This window comes from Ammospiza caudacuta, chromosome 31, assembly GCF_027887145.1.
Source record: "Ammospiza caudacuta isolate bAmmCau1 chromosome 31, bAmmCau1.pri, whole genome shotgun sequence".
Lineage (NCBI taxonomy): Eukaryota > Metazoa > Chordata > Aves > Passeriformes > Passerellidae > Ammospiza > Ammospiza caudacuta.
In genome coordinates this window covers 1,053,548-1,079,636 of record NC_080623.1, presented here as the reverse complement: position 1 = coordinate 1,079,636, position 26,089 = coordinate 1,053,548, and the positions used below count along the sequence as shown (strand labels likewise).

Here is a 26,089-nt window from a genome sequence, read left to right as displayed (position 1 = left end):
ACAGACACAGGGACAGAGAGACGGACAGGGGACAGACATAGGGACAGACACAGGGACAGACAAACAGACAGTAGGCAGACACAGGGACAGACAGAGGGACACACACAGACAGGGGACAGACACAGACACAGACAGACACAGGGACAGACAGAGGGACAGACAGAGGGACAGGGGCATGAGCACACACCCATCCATATGAGAAAAGCACCCATGAACACACAGAGTTGCTTTGCTGAAGGGTTTTTTGATTATTGACTATTGATTATTGATTATCAATCATTGATTATCGATTATCAATTATCAGTTGTTCCAGGGCCATTCCCAGGCTCCCAGGGCAGCTCTCCAGGAATGATCAAATCCTGACGGCCTGACAGGGACAGGAGCTGAGTGTGACCCCAGGGTGACCCCAGGGTGACGCCAGGGTGACCCCAGTGCGTCCCCAGAGCCCCCCAGAGACATCCAAACTCCCCCAGAGACCCCAGGACCATCCCAAACTGGGGCAAACTGGGGGGGACTGGGGGGCACTGGGGGGTACTGGCCTGCCCCCAGTGCCATCCCCAGCACAGCTCCGGGTACCCACCTCAGCCCTCTGCACTCCGAAGCCTTTGGGTTTCTGCAGAGAGGGGGCAGAGGGCACCGGGGTCACCACGGGGTCACCGCGGGGTCACCAGCCCAGCCGGGCGGGGGGCCCAACTGGCCCCCAATATTCCCTAGTGCCCCCCAGTGCCCCCCAGTCCATCCTAGTTCCCCCTCAGTATCCCCCTGTTCCCCCAGTTCCCCCCATCCCATACCAGTCCATCCCAGTTCCCCCCAATTCCCCCCAGTCCATCCCAGTTCCCCCCCAGTATCCCCCTGTTCCCCCAGTTCCCCCCATTCCATCCCAGTTCATCCCAGCTCCCCCCGATTCCCCCCAGTCCATCCCAGTTCCCCCCCAGTATCCCCAGTTCCCCCCAGTCCATCCCAGTATCTTCCAGTTCCCCCCAGTTCAGCCCAGTTAATCCCAGTATTCCGCAGTTCCCTCCGTATCCTCCAGTCCATCCCAGTTCCTCCCCAGCCCATCCCAGTCCATCCGAGTACATCCCAGATCCCCCAGTCCATCCCAGTCCATCCCAGTTCCCCCAGTCTCACCTTGATGCAGCCCCCAATGCCTCCCACGATCCCGGACTGCAGGGGCAGAGCAAAGGGGATTTGGGATTTGGGGGTTTAGGGATTTGGGATTTGGGGATTGGGGATTTGGGGATTGGGGGATTTTGGGGATTGGGAGATTTGGGGATTTGGGGTTTGGGGATTGGGGGATTGGGATTTGGGGATTTGAGGTTTGGGGGTTTGGGGATTTGGGAATTTAAGGATTTGGGGGATTTGGGATTTGGGGATTGAGGGATTTGGGGATTGTAGGGGTTTGGGTTGTGGTGATTTGGGGATTTGGGGGATTTGAGGGATTAGGGATTTGGGTTTTGGGGATTTGGGATTTGGAGATTGCAGATTTGGTAATTTGGGAGTTTGGGGTTTGGGATTGGGGGATTGGGGATTTGGATATTTGGGGGAATTGGGTATTTGGGGGCTGTACTGGGATGTCCTGGGCTATACTGGGCTATACTGGTACCCACCTGGCCATCACTAATGCCACCAATTCGCTGTGGGGAGAGCAGGAGATGTCCCCAAGGTCGCTGGGGTGTCCCCCATTGCCCCCATTGCCCCCCATTGTCCCCCATTGCCCCCAGTGCCCCCCAGTGCCCCCAGTGCCCCCCATTGCTCCCCACTGCCCCCCAGTGCCCCCAGTTCCCCCCCAGTCCTTCCCAGTATCTCCCAGTCGATCCCAGTGACCCCAGTCCATCCCAGTCCATCCCAGTGACCCCAGTCCATTCCAGTTCCCCTAGTCCATCCCAGTATCTCCCAGTGCCCCCCAGTCCATCCCAGTCCATCCCAGTGCCCCCAGTGCCCCCAGTCTCACCCCAGCACAGATCACTCCGCTGCCCTCCATGTCGGCCTGGGCAGGGACAGCAAAGGTTGGTCAGGGGATGGGATGGGATGAGGAGCCCCAAAAGGATGAGATGGGATGGGATCCATGAAATGGATGGGATTTTTGGGGAGCCCCAAAAGAATGGGATGGGATTTTTGGGGAGCCCCAAAAGAATGGGATGGGATTTTTGGGGAGCCCCAAAAGAATGGGATGGGATCAATGGGATCAATAGGATGGGATGGGGTGGGATAAATGGGATGGGATGGGGAGTCCCAAAAGGATGGGATGGGATCCATGGGATGGGATGGGATTTCTGGGGAGACCCCAGCCCTGAGCCCAGCCTGGGGCCCTGCAGCCTCACCTGGCTCTGAGCTGGCAGGCACAGCAGGATGGAGAAGAGCAGGGCCACGCTGAGAACAGCCACCTTCATCTTCCTCTGGCTCTGGGCAGCGCTGCCTGAGGCTGCAGCAGGTGAGGAGCACCTTTATCCCTGCCGGAACTCCTCCCTGCACCCTCCCTGCCAGCCCCCAGGCCAAAGCCCAGCTTGGCACAGCCCCCAGCCCTGGCCACAAGCCCAGCCCTGGCACAGAGCCCATCCCACCCCACCTGTGGCACAGATCCACCCACCTCACCCGGCATCCCTCCAGCTTCCTGCACGGGGCAGCTGCCCCTGGAAGGGCCCAGGCACCTGGGGGGCCAAGGGGGGCAGGCAGGGAGCCAAAGGCACCTGGGGACCCTGTGGGGACAACCCCCAGTCCAACACAGTCCATCCTCCAACAGCTCCCCAGTCTCGGGGTTTTGCTGCTCAGGGTGACCCCAGATGTGGCACAAAGTCTCTTTTCCCATCCTGGCAGTCAGAGGAGCCAGACCTCCTCATTTCTCATTCCCAAGGTTGTTTATTGTTTTTTATCTATAAAATTCTTTCTCTGGCCTGCCCAGGTCCACTCAGCAAGACACTCCAGGCACTCTACCTCCTTCGGGGTGATGTTATCTTTTTATATATTTTTATTTCTACTTTATATTTATATATTTTAGGGATATGTATATATTATTATTTACACATATTTTTATATATTATAATTTTTACATATTTTTACATATTTTTATATATCTTATGTTTATATTTTATTCATATTAATTTATTTATATTTATAATGTTTATTTATACTTATAATGTTTTTGTCTATTTATGTATTCTATTTTGTATATATTTATACACTTTTTTATATATTATATTTATCTATTTATTTATAATTATATTATATTTGTTTATCTATTTATTTATGTATTTTAGATTTATATTTTTTTTCAAAATTCCACATACAATATTTACAATTCCTTCCCAATACCTATGACTTGTGTTAGACAGTGAGCTTCTACCCTAAACTAACCCAAAAGTGCCACCATCACCCAGAGGACAGAGGCCAAGAAGAAGAAGAAAGACAAAGGCTGGACACACCCAGATCCCCCCATCTTGTCCCCTGAACCCCCATTCTAAAAACCCCAAAATTCTCCATTTTCACCCTGTGACAAATTCACTCGCATTCCACTCAAACTCTCTTGCCTTGTAATTCTTCCCATCAAGGTGGGGATTTGCTCCAAGGGTCACAATCCCAGTCCCAGCTGTCCTGGGCTCTGTGCCCAAGGCTCTGAGACCCCCCTGGAGCCATCCAAGACAGACACACGGATGTGCTGGGGCCTGAAGCCCAGGGGAGATCCCCTGCCTGCCCCACTGTTCCACCCAGCCCCACTGGGTCCTGCTGGATCCCCCAATCCTGCTGGATCCCCCAAACCAATCCGGCTGGATGCCCCCAGTCCTGCTGGATCCCCCCAGTCGTGCTGGATCCCGCAATCTTGCTGGATCCCCCAATCCTGATGGATCCCCAAATCCAACCCTGCTGGATCCCCCCAGTCCAATCCTGCTGGGTCCCCCCAGTTGTGCTGGATCCCCCAATCCAATCCTGCTGGATCCCCCAATCCAACCCTGCTGGATCCCCCAACCCTGCTGGATTCCCCAAATCCCACTGGATCCAATCCAACCCTGCTGGATCTCCCAATCCAATCCTGCTCCTGTGAGCCATGGAGAGAGATTTGGGGATAAGAATCTGATTTTATTGTGGGATACAATAAATACATAATAATATATTGGGGACATACCATTATATATATATTTTAATTATTAATATTAAAGTATTATTATTTATTATTTTAAAAATAATATTATAATTATTATAATGTATATTAAATTATATAATAGATATTTTAATAATATATAATGATATATTATTAAATTATATATAATTATATATTATGTATATTAATTTATTAAATTATTATAATCGTTAAATTATTAATATCATATATTATCAATATAATATTTATTATATATAATAAACATAATAATTAGATAGTATTATAATATATATTTTCTATAAAAATATATATTACATTTAGATAGAATAATCTATATAATATATAGATTTATAACTATAGATTATTATAATAAATATAATAAATACTAATAACACCACTAATATAATAAATATATAATAATATATCCCATTTCAGGGAGACCAGCAATGTGTGCTGGAATGATTGGGTAACAATCACACAGACAAATTTATGCAAATAAATAATAAATATGCTAAATAAAAAAATAAAGAAAGAAAATATAATTAATAGATGCAAATAAATATTAAATATGCAAATAAATACATTTGGCAGAGTTTAATGAGATTTTCCTTTTCTGCTGAACCTGTCTCATTTAATCTCCTTGCAATCCAGGTCTAATTTTCACAGCTCCCTTTGCTTTTGCCATCCTGGTATCAAATCTCTGCTGTTCCCCAGGCTCAGAGTCTATCCCCTGCCTGGTGTCCCCCAACATCCCAACAGCTCCCAGAGCCTCAGGGCTGGCCCTGAGCAGGGCTCCCCTTCCTGCCCGAGGCTCCAGCCCAGCCCTGAGCCCTGGCACGGGGGAAAATGGGATTTTATCATTGGCTTTGGGCAAATATTCACATGGAAATTGTATGTGCTGTGTCAGAAAGTTGTGCTGGGTTAATTTTTTTAGAGTGTGGTAAATCTAATTTTAGGTTATAACATAATGTTAAAATAGAAACTCTGCTATGTGAGATACTTTTTTTTAAAGAAAGGACTTGCACTGAGATAGCAGCTACAGGGCACCTAAATCTTTCAGAGAATTTACTGGTTTCTTATCATAAAAAATGAACTTTTCCCCACCTTGAATGTGCTGTTAAAATTCAGAGGAAGAAGCTGACACTGACCAGACAGAATCCTGTGTTTGAATGGAATTTATGCATCATGTATGAGGGGTATGAATATGCAAAGGGCTATTGTTTTTCAGGGTTAATCCTCTGTTAATGTGGGTCCTTCCTTGTGCTAATTTTGCCCAGAGAAAGGTACCCAGACTGTCCATAACTCTTTGTTTTGATTGTCTCATATTGTCCTAATGCAAATTATCCAAATTATTACTACACTAACTGCATTGCTATTTTTTATAAACATTTTATTACCATTAAACTTTTATAATTTCCAACCCAAGTTCTTTGCAGGGTTTTTCCCCAGGTGGCCCCGAGAGCTCAGAGCAGGGACAGTCCCTGGCAAAATGCAGTTTATTGTACCCAAAATGCAGTTTATTGTACCCAAATTGCAGTTTACTGTACCCAAAATGCAGTTTATTGTACTCAAAATGCAGTTTATTGTATCCCCCTCTCTGGCAGGGCTCCCAGAGCTGCCAGAGCCTCCATTGCCCACGGACACCCAGGGACATTTCCAGGAGATGTTCCCTGCTCGGGGGCACTGCAGGGACCTGGGGTGGGACAGGGGGGAAACCCTGCAGGGCCTGCCCCGACTGTTTGCCTTGGATTGGGGAGCACCAGCAGTGACCTGGAAGGGTTTAATTTTATCTGTGCCTGCTTTGTGCCTCCTTTGATGGGGAATTCAGCAGCCAGCAGTGACCTGGAAGGTTCTGGAAGGTTTCCCTGTTATCTGTGGGTGCTTTGTGCCTCCTTTGTGCACAATTGAGCAGCCAGCAGTGATCTGGAAGGTTTTCCTGTTGTTTTTTGTTGCTCTGTTCCTCCTTTGTGCACAACTGACCAGCCAGCAGTGATCTGGAAGGTTTTCCTGTTGTATTTTGGTGCTTTGTGCCTCCTTGGTGCACCATTCAGGAATGGTGTTGGCTCAGGGACATTCCCTGCCCTGCACATCCCAGGGGCCGTTCCAGATTATCCCAGCCTTGCCTCCATGGGCTCTGCACTCACCTGCTCCTGGTTTGGGATCATTGGAAGATGGAAATGTTCCCCGTTTGGTGTCTGGGGCAGGGATGGGCTGGAGAAGTGACCAGGGCGAGGCTGAGGTGCAGCTGATCCGCCCTGGGCTGTGTCCCTGCCTCTCCCTGGCAGCAACCTGGAAAATTCCTGATTTTCCTCTCATCCTTCCCAAGGGATTTCTTCCACACTCAGGTTCCAAATCAATTCCTGGCCTGGCCATTTTCCCCAGGCTGTGACCACAGGGGGAAACAGAGGAGCCTGATCGGCCCATATTTACATCTTGTGAGAGCCTGGATGAGGGATGTGGGACTCCACACAGCTCTTCAAAATGCAGTTTATTGTACCCAAAATCCAGTTTATTGTCTCCAAAATGCAGGAGCTCCAAGCCACAAGAGTTTGAGTAGAATGACAGGGAATTTATCACAGGGTGAAAATGTAGAATTTTGGGGTTTTAAAATGGGGGTTCAAGAGGCAAGACCCTGGACTGCTGGAACTTCCTGGATACAACAAACTGCATTTTCTGTAAAATAAAGAGCATTTTTTGAGCAATAATCAGCATTTTTGGTCCAATAATCTGCATTTTAGGTACAATAAACTGCATTTTTGATACAATAAACTGCATTTTGGATACAATGAACTGAATTTTAGAAACAATAAACCGCATTTTATGCTCAATAAACTGCATTTTGAAGAGCTGTGTGGAGTCCCACATCCCTCATCCAGGCTCTCACAAGATGTAAATATGGGCCGATCAGGCTCCTCTGTTTCCCCCTGTGGTCACAGCCTGGGGAAAATGGCCAGGCCAGGAATTGATTTGGAACCTGAGTGTGGAAGAAATCCCTTGGGAAGGATGAGAGGAAAATCAGGAATTTTCCAGGTTGCTGCCAGGGAGAGGCAGGGACACAGCCCAGGGCGGATCAGCTGCACCTCAGCCTCGCCCTGGTCACTTCTCCTGCCCATCCCTGCCCCAGACACCAAACTGGGAACATTTCCATCTTCCAATGATCCCAAACCAGGAGCAGGTGAGTGCAGAGCCCATGGAGGCAAGGCTGGGATAATCTGGAACGGCCCCTGGGATGTGCAGGGCAGGGAATGTCCCTGAGCCAACACCATTCCTGAATTGTGCACCAAGGAGGCACAAAGCACCAAAATACAACAGGAAAACCTTCCAGATCACTGCTGGCTGGTCAGTTGTGCACAAAGGAGGAACAGAGCAACAAAAAACAACAGGAAAACCTTCCAGATCACTGCTGGCTGCTCAATTGTGCACAAAGGAGGCACAAAGCACCCACAGATAACAGGGAAACCTTCCAGAACCTTCCAGGTCACTGCTGGCTGCTGAATTCCCCATCAAAGGAGGCACAAAGCAGGCACAGATAAAATTAAACCCTTCCAGGTCACTGCTGGTGCTCCCCAATCCAAGGCAAACAGTCGGGGCAGGCCCTGCAGGGTTTCCCCCCTGTCCCACCCCAGGTCCCTGCAGTGCCCCCGAGCAGGGAACATCTCCTGGAAATGTCCCTGGGTGTCCGTGGGCAATGGAGGCTCTGGCAGCTCTGGGAGCCCTGCCAGAGAGGGGGATACAATAAACTGCATTTTGAGTACAATAAACTGCATTTTGGGTACAGTAAACTGCAATTTGGGTACAATAAACTGCATTTTGGGTACAATAAACTGCATTTTGCCAGGGACTGTCCCTGCTCTGAGCTCTCGGGGCCACCTGGGGAAAAACCCTGCAAAGAACTTGGGTTGGAAATTATAAAAGTTTAATGGTAATAAAATGTTTATAAAAAATAGCAATGCAGTTAGTGTAGTAATAATTTGGATAATTTGCATTAGGACAATATGAGACAATCAAAACAAAGAGTTATGGACAGTCTGGGTACCTTTCTCTGGGCAAAATTAGCACAAGGAAGGACCCACATTAACAGAGGATTAACCCTGAAAAACAATAGCCCTTTGCATATTCATACCCCTCATACATGATGCATAAATTCCATTCAAACACAGGATTCTGTCTGGTCAGTGTCAGCTTCTTCCTCTGAATTTTAACAGCACATTCAAGGTGGGGAAAAGTTCATTTTTTATGATAAGAAACCAGTAAATTCTCTGAAAGATTTAGGTGCCCTGTAGCTGCTATCTCAGTGCAAGTCCTTTCTTTAAAAAAAAGTATCTCACATAGCAGAGTTTCTATTTTAACATTATGTTATAACCTAAAATTAGATTTACCACACTCTAAAAAAATTAACCCAGCACAACTTTCTGACACAGCACATACAATTTCCATGTGAATATTTGCCCAAAGCCAATGATAAAATCCCATTTTCCCCCGTGCCAGGGCTCAGGGCTGGGCTGGAGCCTCGGGCAGGAAGGGGAGCCCTGCTCAGGGCCAGCCCTGGGGCTCTGGGAGCTGTTGGGATGTTGGGGGACACCAGGCAGGGGATAGACTCTGAGCCTGGGGAACAGCAGAGATTTGATACCAGGATGGCAAAAGCAAAGGGAGCTGTGAAAATTAGACCTGGATTGCAAGGAGATTAAATGAGACAGGTTCAGCAGAAAAGGAAAATCTCATTAAACTCTGCCAAATGTATTTATTTGCATATTTAATATTTATTTGCATCTATTAATTATATTTTCTTTCTTTATTTTTTTATTTAGCATATTTATTATTTATTTGCATAAATTTGTCTGTGTGATTGTTACCCAATCATTCCAGCACACATTGCTGGTCTCCCTGAAATGGGATATATTATTATATATTTATTATATTAGTGGTGTTATTAGTATTTATTATATTTATTATAATAATCTATAGTTATAAATCTATATATTATATAGATTATTCTATCTAAATGTAATATATATTTTTATAGAAAATATATATTATAATACTATCTAATTATTATGTTTATTATATATAATAAATATTATATTGATAATATATGATATTAATAATTTAACGATTATAATAATTTAATAAATTAATATACATAATATATAATTATATATAATTTAATAATATATCATTATATATTATTAAAATATCTATTATATAATTTAATATACATTATAATAATTATAATATTATTTTTAAAATAATAAATAATAATACTTTAATATTAATAATTAAAATATATATATAATGGTATGTCCCCAATATATTATTATGTATTTATTGTATCCCACAATAAAATCAGATTCTTATCCCCAAATCTCTCTCCATGGCTCACAGGAGCAGGATTGGATTGGGAGATCCAGCAGGGTTGGATTGGATCCAGTGGGATTTGGGGAATCCAGCAGGGTTGGGGGATCCAGCAGGGTTGGATTGGGGGATCCAGCAGGATTGGATTGGGGGATCCAGCACAACTGGGGGGACCCAGCAGGATTGGACTGGGGGGATCCAGCAGGGTTGGATTTGGGGATCCATCAGGATTGGGGGATCCAGCAAGATTGCGGGATCCAGCACGACTGGGGGGATCCAGCAGGACTGGGGGCATCCAGCCGGATTGGTTTGGGGGATCCAGCAGGATTGGGGGATCCAGCAGGACCCAGTGGGGCTGGGTGGAACAGTGGGGCAGGCAGGGGATCTCCCCTGGGCTTCAGGCCCCAGCACATCCGTGTGTCTGTCTTGGATGGCTCCAGGGGGGTCTCAGAGCCTTGGGCACAGAGCCCAGGACAGCTGGGACTGGGATTGTGACCCTTGGAGCAAATCCCCACCTTGATGGGAAGAATTACAAGGCAAGAGAGTTTGAGTGGAATGCGAGTGAATTTGTCACAGGGTGAAAATGGAGAATTTTGGGGTTTTTAGAATGGGGGTTCAGGGGACAAGATGGGGGGATCTGGGTGTGTCCAGCCTTTGTCTTTCTTCTTCTTCTTGGCCTCTGTCCTCTGGGTGATGGTGGCACTTTTGGGTTAGTTTAGGGTAGAAGCTCACTGTCTAACACAAGTCATAGGTATTGGGAAGGAATTGTAAATATTGTATGTGGAATTTTGAAAAAAAATATAAATCTAAAATACATAAATAAATAGATAAACAAATATAATATAATTATAAATAAATAGATAAATATAATATATAAAAAAGTGTATAAATATATACAAAATAGAATACATAAATAGACAAAAACATTATAAGTATAAATAAACATTATAAATATAAATAAATTAATATGAATAAAATATAAACATAAGATATATAAAAATATGTAAAAATATGTAAAAATTATAATATATAAAAATATGTGTAAATAATAATATATACATATCCCTAAAATATATAAATATAAAGTAGAAATAAAAATATATAAAAAGATAACATCACCCCGAAGGAGGTAGAGTGCCTGGAGTGTCTTGCTGAGTGGACCTGGGCAGGCCAGAGAAAGAATTTTATAGATAAAAAACAATAAACAACCTTGGGAATGAGAAATGAGGAGGTCTGGCTCCTCTGACTGCCAGGATGGGAAAAGAGACTTTGTGCCACATCTGGGGTCACCCTGAGCAGCAAAACCCCGAGACTGGGGAGCTGTTGGAGGATGGACTGTGTTGGACTGGGGGTTGTCCCCACAGGGTCCCCAGGTGCCTTTGGCTCCCTGCCTGCCCCCCTTGGCCCCCCAGGTGCCTGGGCCCTTCCAGGGGCAGCTGCCCCGTGCAGGAAGCTGGAGGGATGCCGGGTGAGGTGGGTGGATCTGTGCCACAGGTGGGGTGGGATGGGCTCTGTGCCAGGGCTGGGCTTGTGGCCAGGGCTGGGGGCTGTGCCAAGCTGGGCTTTGGCCTGGGGGCTGGCAGGGAGGGTGCAGGGAGGAGTTCCGGCAGGGATAAAGGTGCTCCTCACCTGCTGCAGCCTCAGGCAGCGCTGCCCAGAGCCAGAGGAAGATGAAGGTGGCTGTTCTCAGCGTGGCCCTGCTCTTCTCCATCCTGCTGTGCCTGCCAGCTCAGAGCCAGGTGAGGCTGCAGGGCCCCAGGCTGGGCTCAGGGCTGGGGTCTCCCCAGAAATCCCATCCCACCCCATGGATCCCATCCCATCCTTTTGGGACTCCCCATCCCATCCCATTTATCCCACCCCATCCCATCCTATTGATCCCATTGATCCCATCCCATTCTTTTGGGGCTCCCCAAAAATCCCATCCCATTCTTTTGGGGCTCCCCAAAAATCCCATCCCATTCTTTTGGGGCTCCCCAAAAATCCCATCCATTTCATGGATCCCATCCCATCTCATCCTTTTGGGGCTCCTCATCCCATCCCATCCCCTGACCAACCTTTGCTGTCCCTGCCCAGGCCGACATGGAGGGCAGCGGAGTGATCTGTGCTGGGGTGAGACTGGGGGCACTGGGGGCACTGGGATGGACTGGGATGGACTGGGGGGCACTGGGAGATACTGGGATGGACTAGGGGAACTGGAATGGACTGGGGTCACTGGGATGGACTGGGATGGACTGGGGTCACTGGGATCGACTGGGAGATACTGGGAAGGACTGGGGGGGAACTGGGGGCACTGGGGGGCAGTGGGGAGCAATGGGGGGCACTGGGGGCACTGGGGGGCACTGGGGGCAATGGGGGACAATGGGGGGCAATGGGGGCAATGGGGGACACCCCAGCGACCTTGGGGACATCTCCTGCTCTCCCCACAGCGAATTGGTGGCATTAGTGATGGCCAGGTGGGTACCAGTATAGCCCAGTATAGCCCAGGACATCCCAGTACAGCCCCCAAATACCCAATTCCCCCAAATATCCAAATCCCCAATCCCCCAATCCCAAACCCCAAACTCCCAAATTACCAAATCTGCAATCTCCAAATCCCAAATCCCCAAAACCCAAATCCCTAATCCCTCAAATCCCCCAAATCCCCAAATCACCACAACCCAAACCCCTACAATCCCCAAATCCCTCAATCCCCAAATCCCAAATCCCCCAAATCCTTAAATTCCCAAATCCCCAAACCCCCAAACCTCAAATCCCCAAATCCCAATCCCCCAATCCCCAAACCCCAAATCCCCAAATCTCCCAATCCCCAAAATCCCCCAATCCCCAAATCCCCAATCCCCAAATCCCAAATCCCTAAACCCCCAAATCCCAAATCCCCTTTGCTCTGCCCCTGCAGTCCGGGATCGTGGGAGGCATTGGGGGCTGCATCAAGGTGAGACTGGGGGAACTGGGATGGACTGGGATGGACTGGGGGATCTGGGATGTACTCGGATGGACTGGGATGGGCTGGGGAGGAACTGGGATGGACTGGAGGATACGGAGGGAACTGCGGAATACTGGGATTAACTGGGCTGAACTGGGGGGAACTGGAAGATACTGGGATGGACTGGGGGGAACTGGGGATACTGGGGGGGAACTGGGATGGACTGGGGGGAATCGGGGGGAGCTGGGATGAACTGGGATGGAATGGGGGGAACTGGGGGAACAGGGGGATACTGGGGGGGAACTGGGATGGACTGGGGGGAATTGGGGGGAACTGGGATGGACTGGTATGGAATGGGGGGAACTGGGGGAACAGGGGGATACTGAGGGGGAACTAGGATGGACTGGGGGGCACTGGGGGGCACTAGGGAATATTGGGGGCCAGTTGGGCCCCCCGCCCGGCTGGGCTGGTGACCCCGCGGTGACCCCGTGGTGACCCCGGTGCCCTCTGCCCCCTCTCTGCAGAAACCCAAAGGCTTCGGAGTGCAGAGGGCTGAGGTGGGTACCCGGAGCTGTGCTGGGGATGGCACTGGGGGCAGGCCAGTACCCCCCAGTGCCCCCCAGTCCCCCCCAGTTTGCCCCAGTTTGGGATGGTCCTGGGGGGCTCTGGGGGAGTTTGGATGTCTCTGGGGGGCTCTGGAGACGCACTGGGGTCACCCTGGCGTCACCCTGGGGTCACCCTGGGGTCACACTCAGCTCCTGTCCCTGTCAGGCCGTCAGGATTTGATCATTCCTGGAGAGCTGCCCTGGGAGCCTGGGAATGGCCCTGGAACAACTGATAATTGATAATCGATAATCAATGATTGATAATCAATAATCAATAGTCAATAATCAAAAAACCCTTCAGCAAAGCAACTCTGTGTGTTCATGGGTGCTTTTCTCATATGGATGGGTGTGTGCTCATGCCCCTGTCCCTCTGTCTGTCCCTCTGTCTGTCCCTGTGTCTGTCTGTGTCTGTGTCTGTCCCCTGTCTGTGTGTGTCCCTCTGTCTGTCCCTGTGTCTGCCTACTGTCTGTTTGTCTGTCCCTGTGTCTGTCCCTATGTCTGTCCCCTGTCCGTCTCTCTGTCCCTGTGTCTGTCCCCCCTCACCCAGCCCTGGGGGTCTCTGGTTTCTCCCCCACACTGAGCGGAGCCACTCTGGGGCTCCCAGGGCTCCCTCTGCCTTCCTGGGCAGGGCAGGCTGAGACACTGCTCACAGCGCCTCCATCATCTTCATCATCGTCATCATCATCATCACATATCCCAGCACCCACACTATGGTCCCATTAATCACCAACATCCTCCTCATCCAACACCACTGACACCGTCACCATGACACTGCTCACACCATCATCATCATCATCATCATCATCAGCTTCATCTTCATCACCCACACCTGTAAATGAGGGATGTGGAACTCCAGGCTGCTCTCCAAAATGCAGTTTATTGTACACAAAATGCAGTTAAAATGCAGTTTATTATATACAAAATGCAGTTTATTGTACACAAATTGCATTTCATTGTCTCCAAAATGCAGTTCATTGTATACAAAATGCAGTTTATTGTACAGTAAGTGCAGTTTATTCCATCCAAGGTGTCACAGCAGTCCAGGGCCGTGGCTGACAGAGCTGTGCCCACAGCTGTCAGCTCCAGCTGCAGGCAGGCCTGGAGACCCTTTGGTTTTGCATATATTATATACTTTTTTTATATATTTTTAATTTATTTTTTACTTTATTTTATTTAAATAGATTTTTTATTTATTTTAAAATTTTATTTTATATATTTATTTATTATTTTAATTTTTCACTATTATTTTAATATATTTTTATTTTATATTTTTAGTTATAAACTTCAGAAAAGAGATTTATGATATATTTTCTTATACATTTATTATATTATATACTCTTCTTTGATGAGCATCTTAATACAGCAGAACCAATCTATACCTTAACTGTTATCCATAGCCTATCATAACCACTACAATTACCATATTCAATCACTAAAATTTAGTTCTCCAATCACTAAAAGTTAGTACATTACAATTTAAGCTAGAAGTTGTTTTTCAGTTTTCTTGCAGTGGAAAATTCTGAGACCTTTTTTCTACTTGTAGCTTTGCTGCCTTGTTTGCCTGCGCTATCTTCCTGCTTGGTAAAAACATCTTCTTGTTTGAGGTGGGTTTATCCTTTGCTCTAAGTCATAAAAACTTCTAACTAACACACCCTTTCCTTCTTGGTTATCCAGTAAGACTGGCTCACCAATACTTTTCTTCTATATCAAAACTTGCTTTCATTTCTATTCCTTTATCAGATTCTACATTTAAAAATCCTTCTGCCATACGTGCATATCTGTGAAATTTCCTTGTCAGACTTTCATACTGCCCAACATTTATCCACAATGGGACCACTGCCCTCCCCAAGAGTGTGTCCCCTACAGCAGAACCAGCATTGACCCTCTCATTGTGATCAATACCCACAGCATTGACCCTGTCAGTGTGATCAATACCCACAGCGGGACCCTGTCAGTGTGATCAATACCCACAGAAGAACCCTGACAGTGTGATCAATACTGTCTTGATTTGCAAAGACGGGAGTCTGCTAAGGAAGGCAGGAGCCACCCCTGAAATGGAGAATGTAAACCCTCCCCACCCCTCTGAATTGCTATAAATTTTAAATTAAGGGGCTCTCAGGCAAAAATATGGGAGCAGGAAATAACTGTTCTTTAATAGGGAAAGGAAAAAAATAAAAGGATAAAATTAACAGTGCGGTACACTAGAACAACACTGACAGAGTCAGAACCCAACCTGACACCCTGTGGGTTGGGGTGTTGGTGGCAATCCAATTGGAAATGTGGCTGCAGCCCTCCTGAAGTGTCAGGTATGGTTCTGTTGGAGCAAGGGGGTTGTGTAGAGAAGGATGTATTCTTCCTCCGAAGACCCAGTGGGAAAAGAGACAGCTGCTGTTCCTCTGGGAAATCCCATGGAGAAAGCCGTGCTGGTGTCTCAAAAACCTCTGGATTATATCTGGGTAGCAATGCTTGACTCCTCCCTCTGGGCTCATTTCTCACAATGGGATGTTATAGTTCTTATCAGTCATGCCATGCGTAGACGTTCAATAGTCTGTTATCAGCAGATGTCCCCTCCCAGCGAGGTGTGATTGTGGTTACTCAAAGAGAGAGATAAGGCAAACTGCCCACTGGACAAAAGATAATCTGCCATACAGATGGTAATAGAAAACGTCTTGCATTGCAATCTTCAACAGACCCACCTGGTCACAACTGACCCATGGTTGCATGAGGTTTCCCGGTGTCACCATGGTCACTGTCAGAGGCTGGGTGAGATCAATGTCCTGAGACACCATGGGATGAACTGTCAGTCAGTCACACAGTGGGGACAGTGCTAACCCAGCCCCGATTGCCCGAGCAATCAGAAATCCCACCTGGGGGGAGGCTCACAAAGGCCTGGGGGCTTAAAAACACCAAGCACAAGGTCAGCCCCTGGTATGCACTCTGCGTTCTCCTGGGGTTTGTGTCTCACCCACACTGGAACCCTAGGAACTGATAGTCATATGCGTGTCTTGCTATAGAGCTTCTGTCTTTCTGTCTCTCTCTTTTCTCCTTCTAATGCTCTTTATATAGAACATTTTTGGGTACCTCAACAGCTTAAAGGTTTCTAGGTGAAATGAGCTAAGGTAATGAAGTTGCTGCTATGATAAATGTTTTCTGTGTAATTGGATGTTGCATTGAAACCTCTTCCAAAGTTTCTTGATTTTGTGTACTTTGGCAGTAAAATTTTGTGTCATTTTGGCCTCTTGTGAATATTGGGCTGATGTTTCACCTTTGCACCAAACATGAGTAAAGGAGCCTTTGCTTACCTCCAGCATTTCAGTGTTCTGGGTTGTTACACCCCACAGGCTCACAGTGGCCTCTTGTTTCCACACTGGCCCCTTGGTTCCATGGGCCCCAACAGTGCCACAACGATCCCCTTGGTTCCACAACTTCCCACAGTGTTGTAGAGAATACATTGTTCAAGGAGTTAATATAAAGTTCCAATGACAGTTCTAGATTGTTTGTTTAATGTCTTATAGTTATGTAAAGTTCCAATGTTAGTTATTAATTGCTTGTTAAAGGTTTTATAATTATGTAAATCTCCTTACCGTTGGGTATTACCCCCGCTGCTCCCACTCTCTTCCAAAATGGCGAAGGATCCGAGATCATAAAGAAGATTATTATGTCACCTAATAAGCAAATATGAAACTCCCATAGGACTTAGCAGAAAAGGATTACATAACAAAAATCCCTAAAACAATGACCAACCATGCAATAAAGAATCGCAATAACACCTCTAAACAGAGAGAACATAAGATAGTATCAAAGACCCTGGTCAGAACTTTTCACCTTCGTCAGCCTAACCAGAGCGGGCCAAGAGCAGTATAAAGACTATGAACCTGATGCCAAGAGGCACCTACTCAGAGACTCTTGTGAGGAAAAAGACCCAGCTCTGCTGCACGATGGAGCTGACCTCCTCCTCCTCCTCCTCCACACCATCTCGGGAGGAGCGTGGTGTGCGCACAACCCATGGGTCCCCTACCTAGACTGTTTCCAGTAAAGCTGAAATCACTAAAGAGCTGATCACGTGCCATTTATACCAGTCTTGGGGACTGCTCTGGGATAGGCCACACCCGAAGAGGACTGAGGGCCTCCGGGATATCTGGCCCTATCTGGAGTGGTCGGCAGCACCCTATGACCAAACAGTGTGGAGGAACATCGATAAGTGAAGCCGGTGGCAGGAGTAGGAGGCAAGCAAAAGAAGTGTGTGTGCGACGGGGCCCGGCAGCTCGGAGCCCCAAAGCAGCTGTGGCCCTCCCAGCACCGCGGTTCTGGACTCCTGCGAGGCGATCGACCACAAACGGAGGGAAGCAAGAGAAGCCTGAGTGAGTGAGAGGCCTCCCAGGGGGATAAGGTGGGCCCCCCTCCGGGCATGCGGAGGAACAGAAATGTGAGTGGCACACAAGGGGTTGGCCTTCCCCCTTAAGGCTTGGTAGGCACCCTCAGGGCGTGTTGAGGGTGGCAGACGAATTGGTGAGTTGGCACGCAAACCCCGAACGGAGCTCCGGGTGCGTGGAGGATCGGGGCAGTGTGAGTCGCACACAATCCCTGGAGTGGGTGCACACGGGTCCCTACAGAAATTTGGGGTGCCCTGAGTACAGCAGCAGCACTGAGTAGAGCCAAGAGGGCCCCAGTGCCCAGGGTGGGACGGCAGTGCTGGGGGATCAGTGTGCTGCGGGTCAGGTAGAAACCGTAAACCCACTGGAGGCCCCTGGGGGGACTGGGGTCACAGGGCAGGGCAGGGCTGGGCTTACAGGGCATGGCTGGACCTGCCCCTTCCTCCCCCACACACAAAATGTTTATTGCCAACAATCTCCTCCAGTCTGTCATAACAGGCAATGTTGGAGGTGAAATCCCAATTGTGGCCATGGGCACCTGGCTGAGAAGGACATTTCTTTTCCATAGGAAGGAAAGCACAGAACCCCAAGATTTGGAAGGCAGGTGAGAGCCTCAGTAGGCCAAGGCCAGCCAGACTTGTCAGTAATAGCAGATTTTGGATATAGGGAATTTTGGAGGTGGAAACCCAATCTCAGCCATGGGCACCTTGACAAGCAGGACAGTTCTTTCCCAAGGGAATGAGAACATGCAGCCTACCCCAATGTTTTGGGGACAGATGAGAGGTGACCATTGTGAAAGTACTGCCAGCCAGACTTGTCCTGGTGATATTGCTATGGGAAGAATGCCTGGATATAAGGAAATTTGGAGGTGAAATTCCAAATTCTGGCCATGGGTGCCTGGAGCAGAAGGACAGTCCTTTTCCTTTGGGAAGGAAAGCGCAGAGCCCCAGTGTTTTGGCAGCAGATGAGAAATGACCCTCAACATGCAAAGGTCACTTGGACCAGTCAGCCAGTCCATGGGAGGCCAAATCAGCCAGACCTGTTCTATGTTCCCTTGGTTTTATGAGGCTTCATAGTGTCACAATGGTACCTTGGATCCATGGGGCCCCACAGTGTCATAATGGGGACTTGATTCCATGTTCTCCAGCAGTGTCACAATGGCCTCTTGATTACAAGACCTGCAGTGTCACACTGGCCCCTAGGTTCCATGGGGTCCCACAATGTCACAGTGGCCCCTAGGTGTCATAAGGCCCCACAGTGTCACAAGGGTCCCAAGGATTCCATGAGCCCTTGCAGTGTCACAATGGTCTCCATGGTTCCCCAGGCCCCACAATGTCACAGGACTCCTCTGTTCCATGAGGTATGCAATGTCACAATGGACCTTTGGACCCTTGGGTTTTACTGTGTCACAGTGGTCTCCTCTGGCTCAACAGTGTCACAATGGACCATTGATGACAGGAGACCAATCTGTGACACCCTGGAGCTTTGGTTCCATGCAGCCCTGCACTGTCACAGTGGTCTCCTTTGGTTGCCCAGTGTCACAATGGACCAGTGATGACATGAGGCCCTGCAGTGTCACAATGGACCTTTGGTTCCATGAAGCCCTGAAGTGTCACAAAGACCTCTTGATTCCATGAGGCCCCACAGTATCACAATGGTCCTCCCAGGGTCACAATGGTCTCACTTGTTCCATGAGGCCTCGCAGTGTCACAAAGCTTTGCTTATTCCATGGGACTCATAGTGTCACAATGCTCTCCAGGTTTCCATGAGTGCCCTGAGTGTCACAATGGTCTTTGTGATTCCATGGTGCCCCTCAGTGTCACAATGGCCCCTTGGTTCCATGACACCCCAAAGTGTCTCCATGGTTCCATGAGGCCCAGCAATGTCACACTGGTCTCCATGATTCCATGAGGCCTCACAGTGTCACAATGATCCCTTGGTGTCACAGGACCCCACAGTGTCACAATGGTCCCTTGGTTCCATGGGCCCTGTGCTGCTGCATTCTCCCCTCCCCTTCTCAGGCCGCCCTGCCAGCTGAGAAATGCTCCTTGGGCCTCGGCCTTGGCCAACAGCCCCTGGGCTCAGCTCCTCTGCAGCTCATCACAAACACTGTCTGCTCTAGGCACTGCTGCTGCCCAACCAGCTCCTGGTTCCTTTAGCAGCAGCCCTGGGAACTGTTTTTGTTCCCTCAGTGGCACAAGATCCCTCTTCTCAACCTGCCAAAGAAAGCTGTTGCTGCCAAGTGTGGCCAGGATGAGCCATTGCTGGGACTGAAGCCCCTCTCTTGGGGCCCTACAAACAGCGCTCCAAATGGAGCCCTTGGAGCTCTCCCGGGCCAGCGACTCCCTCTGAGTGGGGCCTCTCCCAGCCAGGAGCTCTCCTGTTTGCTGCACTTGGGGATCCCGAACAACCACAGAGCCTGGGCCAATCCCCCCACTCCTCCAGGCTCAACCCTTTGCCCTTTGCTGGGGAGATGCCAAAGGATCCACAGTGAGCATTTCCTGCCCTCAGGGGAATTGCTGACAGGTGCCTTGCACTGACTCTTTGTGTCTGTGTGCACACAGGAGTGCCTGTGCTGGGGAAATGTGGCAGAAATGCTGCTCTCTGAGGGGTTGGAGTGCCTTGGATAGGTGAGTCAGCCAGGCCTGTAGGGAAGGTTAAATCACAAGGTCTAAGTGAAGCTAATTTCTGCCAAGAGTTGTTCTTTTGCTAAGCTCTTATGTTTAATATAAATTATAAGCTAAGTTCAATATTGTTAAGTGTTATTCCTCTGTTAAACTGCAAAGTCATAGGTTTGAGTTATGTTAAATGCTGCTTCTGCTCTGCTCTTTTGCAAAATTGTGAAGTTGAAAGTATCAGTTAAGGTTAAGGTATAAGTTAAGTCCTGTGAATTTTGACCTCTGTTAAGCTTTTGGGTTGTATTCCTTTTATCCTTGCCTCCAATGTCCTTGTGTCACACACACACACACAGAGGGACACTTCTCAGTTAATTTCTGCTTTGATTGCCTGGATTCTGTTTGGTTTTGTTTCTGCTTTGTTTCCCTTGTGTGCCTGAAGTGACCAGTCAGGAGCACAATGACTCTTGCCAAGGTACTTTGTGCTGCTGTCCCTTAATATCCAATCTGGTTTTTGCTGATCCATTTCTGGGGATGTTTCCAGCGCTCTCAAGGCCTCGTTGGTAGCAGGGTGAAGGAGCCCTGGCCCAGGCTGTGGCCCTGGGGGACACGGGGACGCTGCCGGGGGGTCCCTGTACCCCTGTCCCAACCCCAGGGCCCCAGGCCCCCGTCCCCGTGTCAGGCTCTGGGGTCGATCTCGTGGAACATCCTCTGGGGGAGGCTGTGGTGCCAGGGGCGGGGGGACCCGGGGGGACAGGGGACCCCGCTGTGCATGAGCAGGGTTGGACTGCTCTGGGGGGAACTGTGAGGGGGGCCGGGGCAGAGTGACCTCCCCAGTGACCTCACACAGCCACTGTGATGTCACACTGCCCACGTGATGTCACACAGTTCCCTCTATGATGGTTTAGCTGCTCAGTGACCTCACACAATGAACTCTGTGATGTCATAGCCCAACCTGCTGGGCTGTGCACAGGAGCTGCTCCTGGCCAGAGCTGTCTCTCTGCAGCACTGCCCTTGCCAGGAGCTGCCTTCGGGCCAGGAGCCCAGCCCAGCTCAGCAGCAAAGACACAGCACAAGGACTTTAATGAGCCTCTGGGGCTTTGGTGCTCTTTGCATCAGACCCAGTCCCTCAGAGTGTGCTCAAAAAATTCCTCAAGAACTCAATATAAGATGGAAACACTCAAGTTTCTTGTACTTTCAGTAGATCCCTGTGAGGCACAAGACTGAAAAAGTGTCCCCAGGTTCAAGGTAGAGTAGAACACTGGAAGCAGTGATGACAGGCGGGGACAAGCAAGGGAAAGGTGTCTCTGGTGCTGAGCAAACGTGCGCCTCTGTCCCGGCAGGCTGTCAGCATCCCCCGGCTGCCTCACCTGGCTGGCCCCTTCCTTTGCTGACAGCTCTGCCTCCTGCCTGCCTCTGCCTGCCCACACAAAGCCTTGGGCTGCTCCAGGCTCCTTCTGGGGGACATGCTGCACCACAGATTTGCCCTGGCAAGGAAATTCCTTTTTCCACATGTCCATTCTGCACCTCCCCAGCTGCCCTTGCTGACATTGTTTCCTTCTCATGCTTATATCCTCTATGAAGAAAAGCTCCAGCCTCTCTGAAACCACCCATCCATCCCTCCCAGACTATTCCTGATTTTTCCTCAGTCTCCACACCACTGAGCCCACAGTCCACAGTCTCTACCTGCTGGTTATGGGATGAGGCCTCCAAACTCCATCTTGGGTGATTTTTGGAAAAAAAATAAGGTCTGTGAAAATGGAAAAATAGTGGTCAAAGTTATTTTCTCCTAAATCTTGCCATGACAGAAAGAGGTCAATATCTTTAAACTGAATAAGGGTAGATTTACATTTGTTAGAACGAGGAAATGTTTTACAATTATGAAAGTGGCAGGAAACTGCAGTTGTTTTTCCAGAGAATTGGATGCCCAATCCCACGAATTATCCATGAGCAGGAGCTTTGTGCAACCTGACCCAGTGAAACCCTCTCATCCCTAGGGACAGAATTCCTGCATTGTGGGTTCTCTGATGTGCTGGGTGCCCTCACAACGCTTGTTGCAAGAATGTCTGCTGAGGGCAGCCAGGCTGCTGCAGAGGCAGTGACCTCACAGCCATCACTATGGCAGCCCTGTTCCCTGGGCCTGGCTCTCCCCTTTCCTCTGCCCCTGCCTTCGTTCTGCTGCCATGAAGAGTTTTGTCATTAATATCTTGTCCCCAAGGTGCTGGGGCCAATGGCCTCCCAGTCAGGCTCCTGGGGTAGAAGTGGCTTTTCAGAGCCCAGCCAGAAGTGAGCCCTGAGGCAGCAGCTCTGCAGTGGCGGCCACCAGGCCGGGCTGCCAAGGGAGGCTTCTGGCCATGGCCTGCAAGCAGCTGCTGCTGCCAAGGTGCCTTTGCTGCCTCAGACTCTCCCTGGCACAGCTCCCAGCATGGCACTCTGCCCTTGTGCCCGAGGCCTTCCCTGTGCTGGGGCTGGCCTGGGGCTTCTCCTGCAGCGGGACCTGCCCTGCTCATGGCACAGGAAAGGCAGTTCCTGCTGGAGCAGGAGGCTCTGCCTGCAATGGGCTCCAACAACCCCAGCAAGGCCCTGTTGAGTTCAAAATTGCTGCCTAGAGCACTATATTCTAATAATTTTTATAGCTCCTGAACTCTGGAGAAAAGAACTGTGCTGGTGATTTTTCCATCTGATCATGATCAGAATAAGCCAGAGACATATTTATATAAATTAATCTGGTATACTATCATTAATCCTGCAGGACAAATTGTGTTAAAGTTGAATTCCACCTGTTCAATCTTTTACACCTTTGAAAATTCTGCGGCTGGGATTGGATCCAGCCACTCCCAGTCTCCTCTCTTTGAAGGAATTTTGGAAGTCTAGGGGCCCTGCAGGGGTTTGAGGAACCATGGTGGCTACTGGGTGTCATTTCTTCACCTCATGACTCAGCAGGAGTTTCTCCAATAAAGAAATAAAGCTTTTGCCTGAAGCTCCCGCTGTGCCCATGACAGGAACCCCTGTGAGTGTCTGGGACATCCTGGCTCTTTGACAGCCTGGGGACTCCTGGGATGTCACCGTGGAGCCCCTGTGAGTGCCTGTGACAGATTGGTGCCTTTGTAGCCCAAAGTCCCCTGGGATGTCACCATGTAAAGGCTGTGACTGCCTCTGACCACAGGGCTCTTTACCATCCCAGAAACCCCTGGGAGGGTCTCCATGGAGCCCCTGTCTCTGCCTGTGACATTCCAGCTCTCGAACAGCCTGGAGACTCTTGGAAAGTCCCCATGGAACGGCTCTGAGGGCCTGTGACAAATCTGATCCTTGGCAGGCAACCATCACCAGGGCCCTGTTGCTATGGTCAGTTTCCATGGCAACCATCCCCACCACCCTGTTGCTATGGTCAGCTTCCATGGTAAAAATCCCCACCACCCTGTTGCTATGGTCAGTCCCGTGGCAGCTCCATGGAGACCCCATGCCAGGGGTGGTTCCCATGGACACCAGCTCAGGCCTGCAGCCAGAGCCCGTTGCCATGGCAACCATTTGCAGCCCCATCCCCAGGCTCACGGGATCCCAGAACCACAGAATTGGCTGAGCTGGGAGAGACCCAACAGCATCCTCCAGTTCAACTGCTGGCCCTACACAGGACACCCCAACAATGCCAGCCTGGGCCTGGCAGCGCTGTCCAAACGCTGCCGGAGCTCAGAGAGCCCTGGAGCTGGGACCCTTCCCTGGGGAGCCTGGGCAGGGCCCCAGCAGCCTCTGGGCAAAAACCTTTTCCTGACATCCAACCTGAGCCTGCCCCGACTCAGCTGCAGCCATTCCCTCCACTCCTGTCCCTGGGCACCAGAAGGAAGAGGTTCCCACAGCCCCAGCCAGGGACCCGCTCCCAAGGCAGTTGCCATGGCCACCAGGGCTGGGACGAGCTGGGATGCTTGGTTTCCAGGGGCCAGGGTTCAGGAATGGGATTCCCCAATTTCCTACTCCCGCTAAAACCACGCTGCCCTCGCTGCCCTCCCACCTCCCATGGAAAGCACAAAAGGCCAAGATCCTGGGCTGGGATAAGAAGAATTTATTGGGAACAGGAACAAGATAAAGAACAAACAGAACAGAAACAATATTGGTAACAGAAGGGATAAATGAAACTGTTTACAGGGAAAACTAAAACACAGCTCACTGGGTCTGCCTGGCCACAATTTCCCCTGTCTGGAAAGGACACCTTTCTCCTCAGGGACAGAGAGAGAGAGTGTCCCTTTTCTGCACCTGGAAATGTTCTGAGGTGGGAGTGAATGTAATGACAGAGCCATGGCCAGACCCTCATGTTTTTCAATGCCACATCATGTCACTGGCAGGGGCAGGAAAAGGGACGGGTGTCTTCCCAGCATGGATCATGGGGAACATGGATCATTAGGGTTCTTCCCAATGTGGGTTCTCCCATGGGGGATGAAGCTAGAGTTGTGCATGAAGCTCTTCCTGCACTTGGGGCATTGGCTGGCCGTCCTTTACTGGTGCCTCCGTTGGTGTCTTGTCAAGTGAGAGCTGGTGGTGAAGCTGTTCCCACACTGGGGACACTCGTAGGGCCTCTTCCCAGTGTGGATGCACCGGTGGGTGATGAGGGTGGAGTTGTGCTTGAAGCCTCTCCCGCAGTCGGGGCAGCGGAAGGGCCTCTCATCCGTGTGAATCCGCTCGTGCAGGAGGAGATTGGAGCTGCTCTGAAATGTCTTCCCACACTGGGTGCACTCGTAGGGCCTCTCGTCAGTGTGAATGTGCCAGTGGGTGACAAGGTGAGAGTTTTGCTTGAAGCCCTTCCCACAGTCAGGGCGGAGGAAGGGCCTCTCCTCAGTGTGAATCCGCTGGTGCTGGAGGAGATGGGAGCTGGTCCGAAACCTCTTCCCACACTGGGGACACACGTAGGGCCTCTCCCCAGTGTGAATGCGCAGGTGGATGATCAGGGCAGAGCTGCAGCTGAAGCCTTTCCCACATTCCCCACACTCATAGGGCCATTCCCCAGTGTGGATCCTCTGGTGGCTGATCAGGGTGCTGCTCTGCCTGAAGCTCTTCTCACACTCCAAGCATTTGTGGGGCTTCTCCCCATCATGAAACTGCTCATGGACCACCAGCTTCGAGCTCTGGGTGAAGCTCTGTCCACCCTCCTGGCACAGGGTGGGTCTTTCCTCCTCAGAGAACCCTGGGCTGGGTTTGAAGCCCCTCCTCCTGTGGAATCTCCATGGATTTTCCTCCCCACTGTAATTCTGCACTGTGGAGTCACTCAAAACTGCCTCTTCCACAAGGTTCTTCCAAGGAGATTTGTCCTCTGTGGTCTCCATCCTCAGCTTCTTGTCTGGGGGAGGAAGGACAAGGAAAGGATGGGATTTGCCTCCGTGCCAGAGGGAAGGAGATCTCCCCAGTGCATCCCCGGCAGGACGGGGTTGGCAGCAGCGTTGTCCTGCAGCCAGGGGCCGTGCTGGGCTGGGAGATGGAGTGGGAGAGAGGGGGAAAGGGGTACTGACTTCCTCCTCACCTGCGTTGGTATCCCAGGGCTCCTTCCTCTTCCTCGTAGCCTCCTCCTCCATCCAATCAAGATTTGGGAATGGGAAATCCTGTTCTAGGAAGAAAACAAAGGGTGCGCACATTGTCTTTTGTTCTGGTTTGAAGGCAAACCTGGGGGAGAGTCTAAGTCAGAATTACAATTTAATAAGAAAGTGAAGACCAAGGCAATTATACAGAAACACTGCCTTAAACGGACAGTGTCAGGATATGACCTGACACCCTGTTGGTCAGCGTGGTGGCAGCAGTCCCATTAAATGGTGGCTGCAGTTCTGTTGGAGTGATCAACGTGATTCTGTCAGAGCAGTGATCCTGGAGAAGGGTCTGGTCTTCCTCTGGAAGTCCAGTGGTGGTTATGGAGCTCTTGTCCTCTGGGAATCCAGTAGGCAAGGTGCTCCTGGTGTGGCAAGTCTCAGCTTATATCCATGTAGGAATGCTTGGTTCCTCCCCCTGGGCGGAGCATCCCACAATGGGATGATGGAATTTTATCAGTCCTGCAGTGACACTCAATGGCCCATTAGCAGAAGATATCTCCCCTGGAGGGCGTTATCAGGGCTGAGTCATGGAAGAGATAAAGAACACTGCCCCGCCTGTTT

General features: G+C 49.6%; 2 long non-coding RNA genes and 1 pseudogene across 2 annotated transcripts; 1 reads left to right on the top strand and 2 right to left on the bottom strand.

Annotated features, from left to right (window-relative positions):
• Positions 1-224: 224 nt before the first annotated feature.
• LOC131569881 (uncharacterized) lies at positions 225-2,418 on the bottom strand. The gene is made up of 6 exons (XR_009275812.1): positions 2,322-2,418; positions 1,952-1,987; positions 1,608-1,634; positions 1,129-1,164; positions 581-613; positions 225-367 (listed from the first exon to the last, which is right to left on the bottom strand). It is a non-coding gene; the product is annotated as an uncharacterized LOC131569881 (long non-coding RNA).
• An 8,669-nt stretch (positions 2,419-11,087) lies between these two features.
• LOC131569882 (uncharacterized) lies at positions 11,088-13,282 on the top strand. The gene is made up of 6 exons (XR_009275813.1): positions 11,088-11,184; positions 11,519-11,554; positions 11,872-11,898; positions 12,342-12,377; positions 12,893-12,925; positions 13,140-13,282. It is a non-coding gene; the product is annotated as an uncharacterized LOC131569882 (long non-coding RNA).
• An 11,166-nt stretch (positions 13,283-24,448) lies between these two features.
• Positions 24,449-26,089, bottom strand: part of LOC131569699 (zinc finger protein 665-like) — a 129,942-nt pseudogene continuing 128,301 nt past the window's right edge.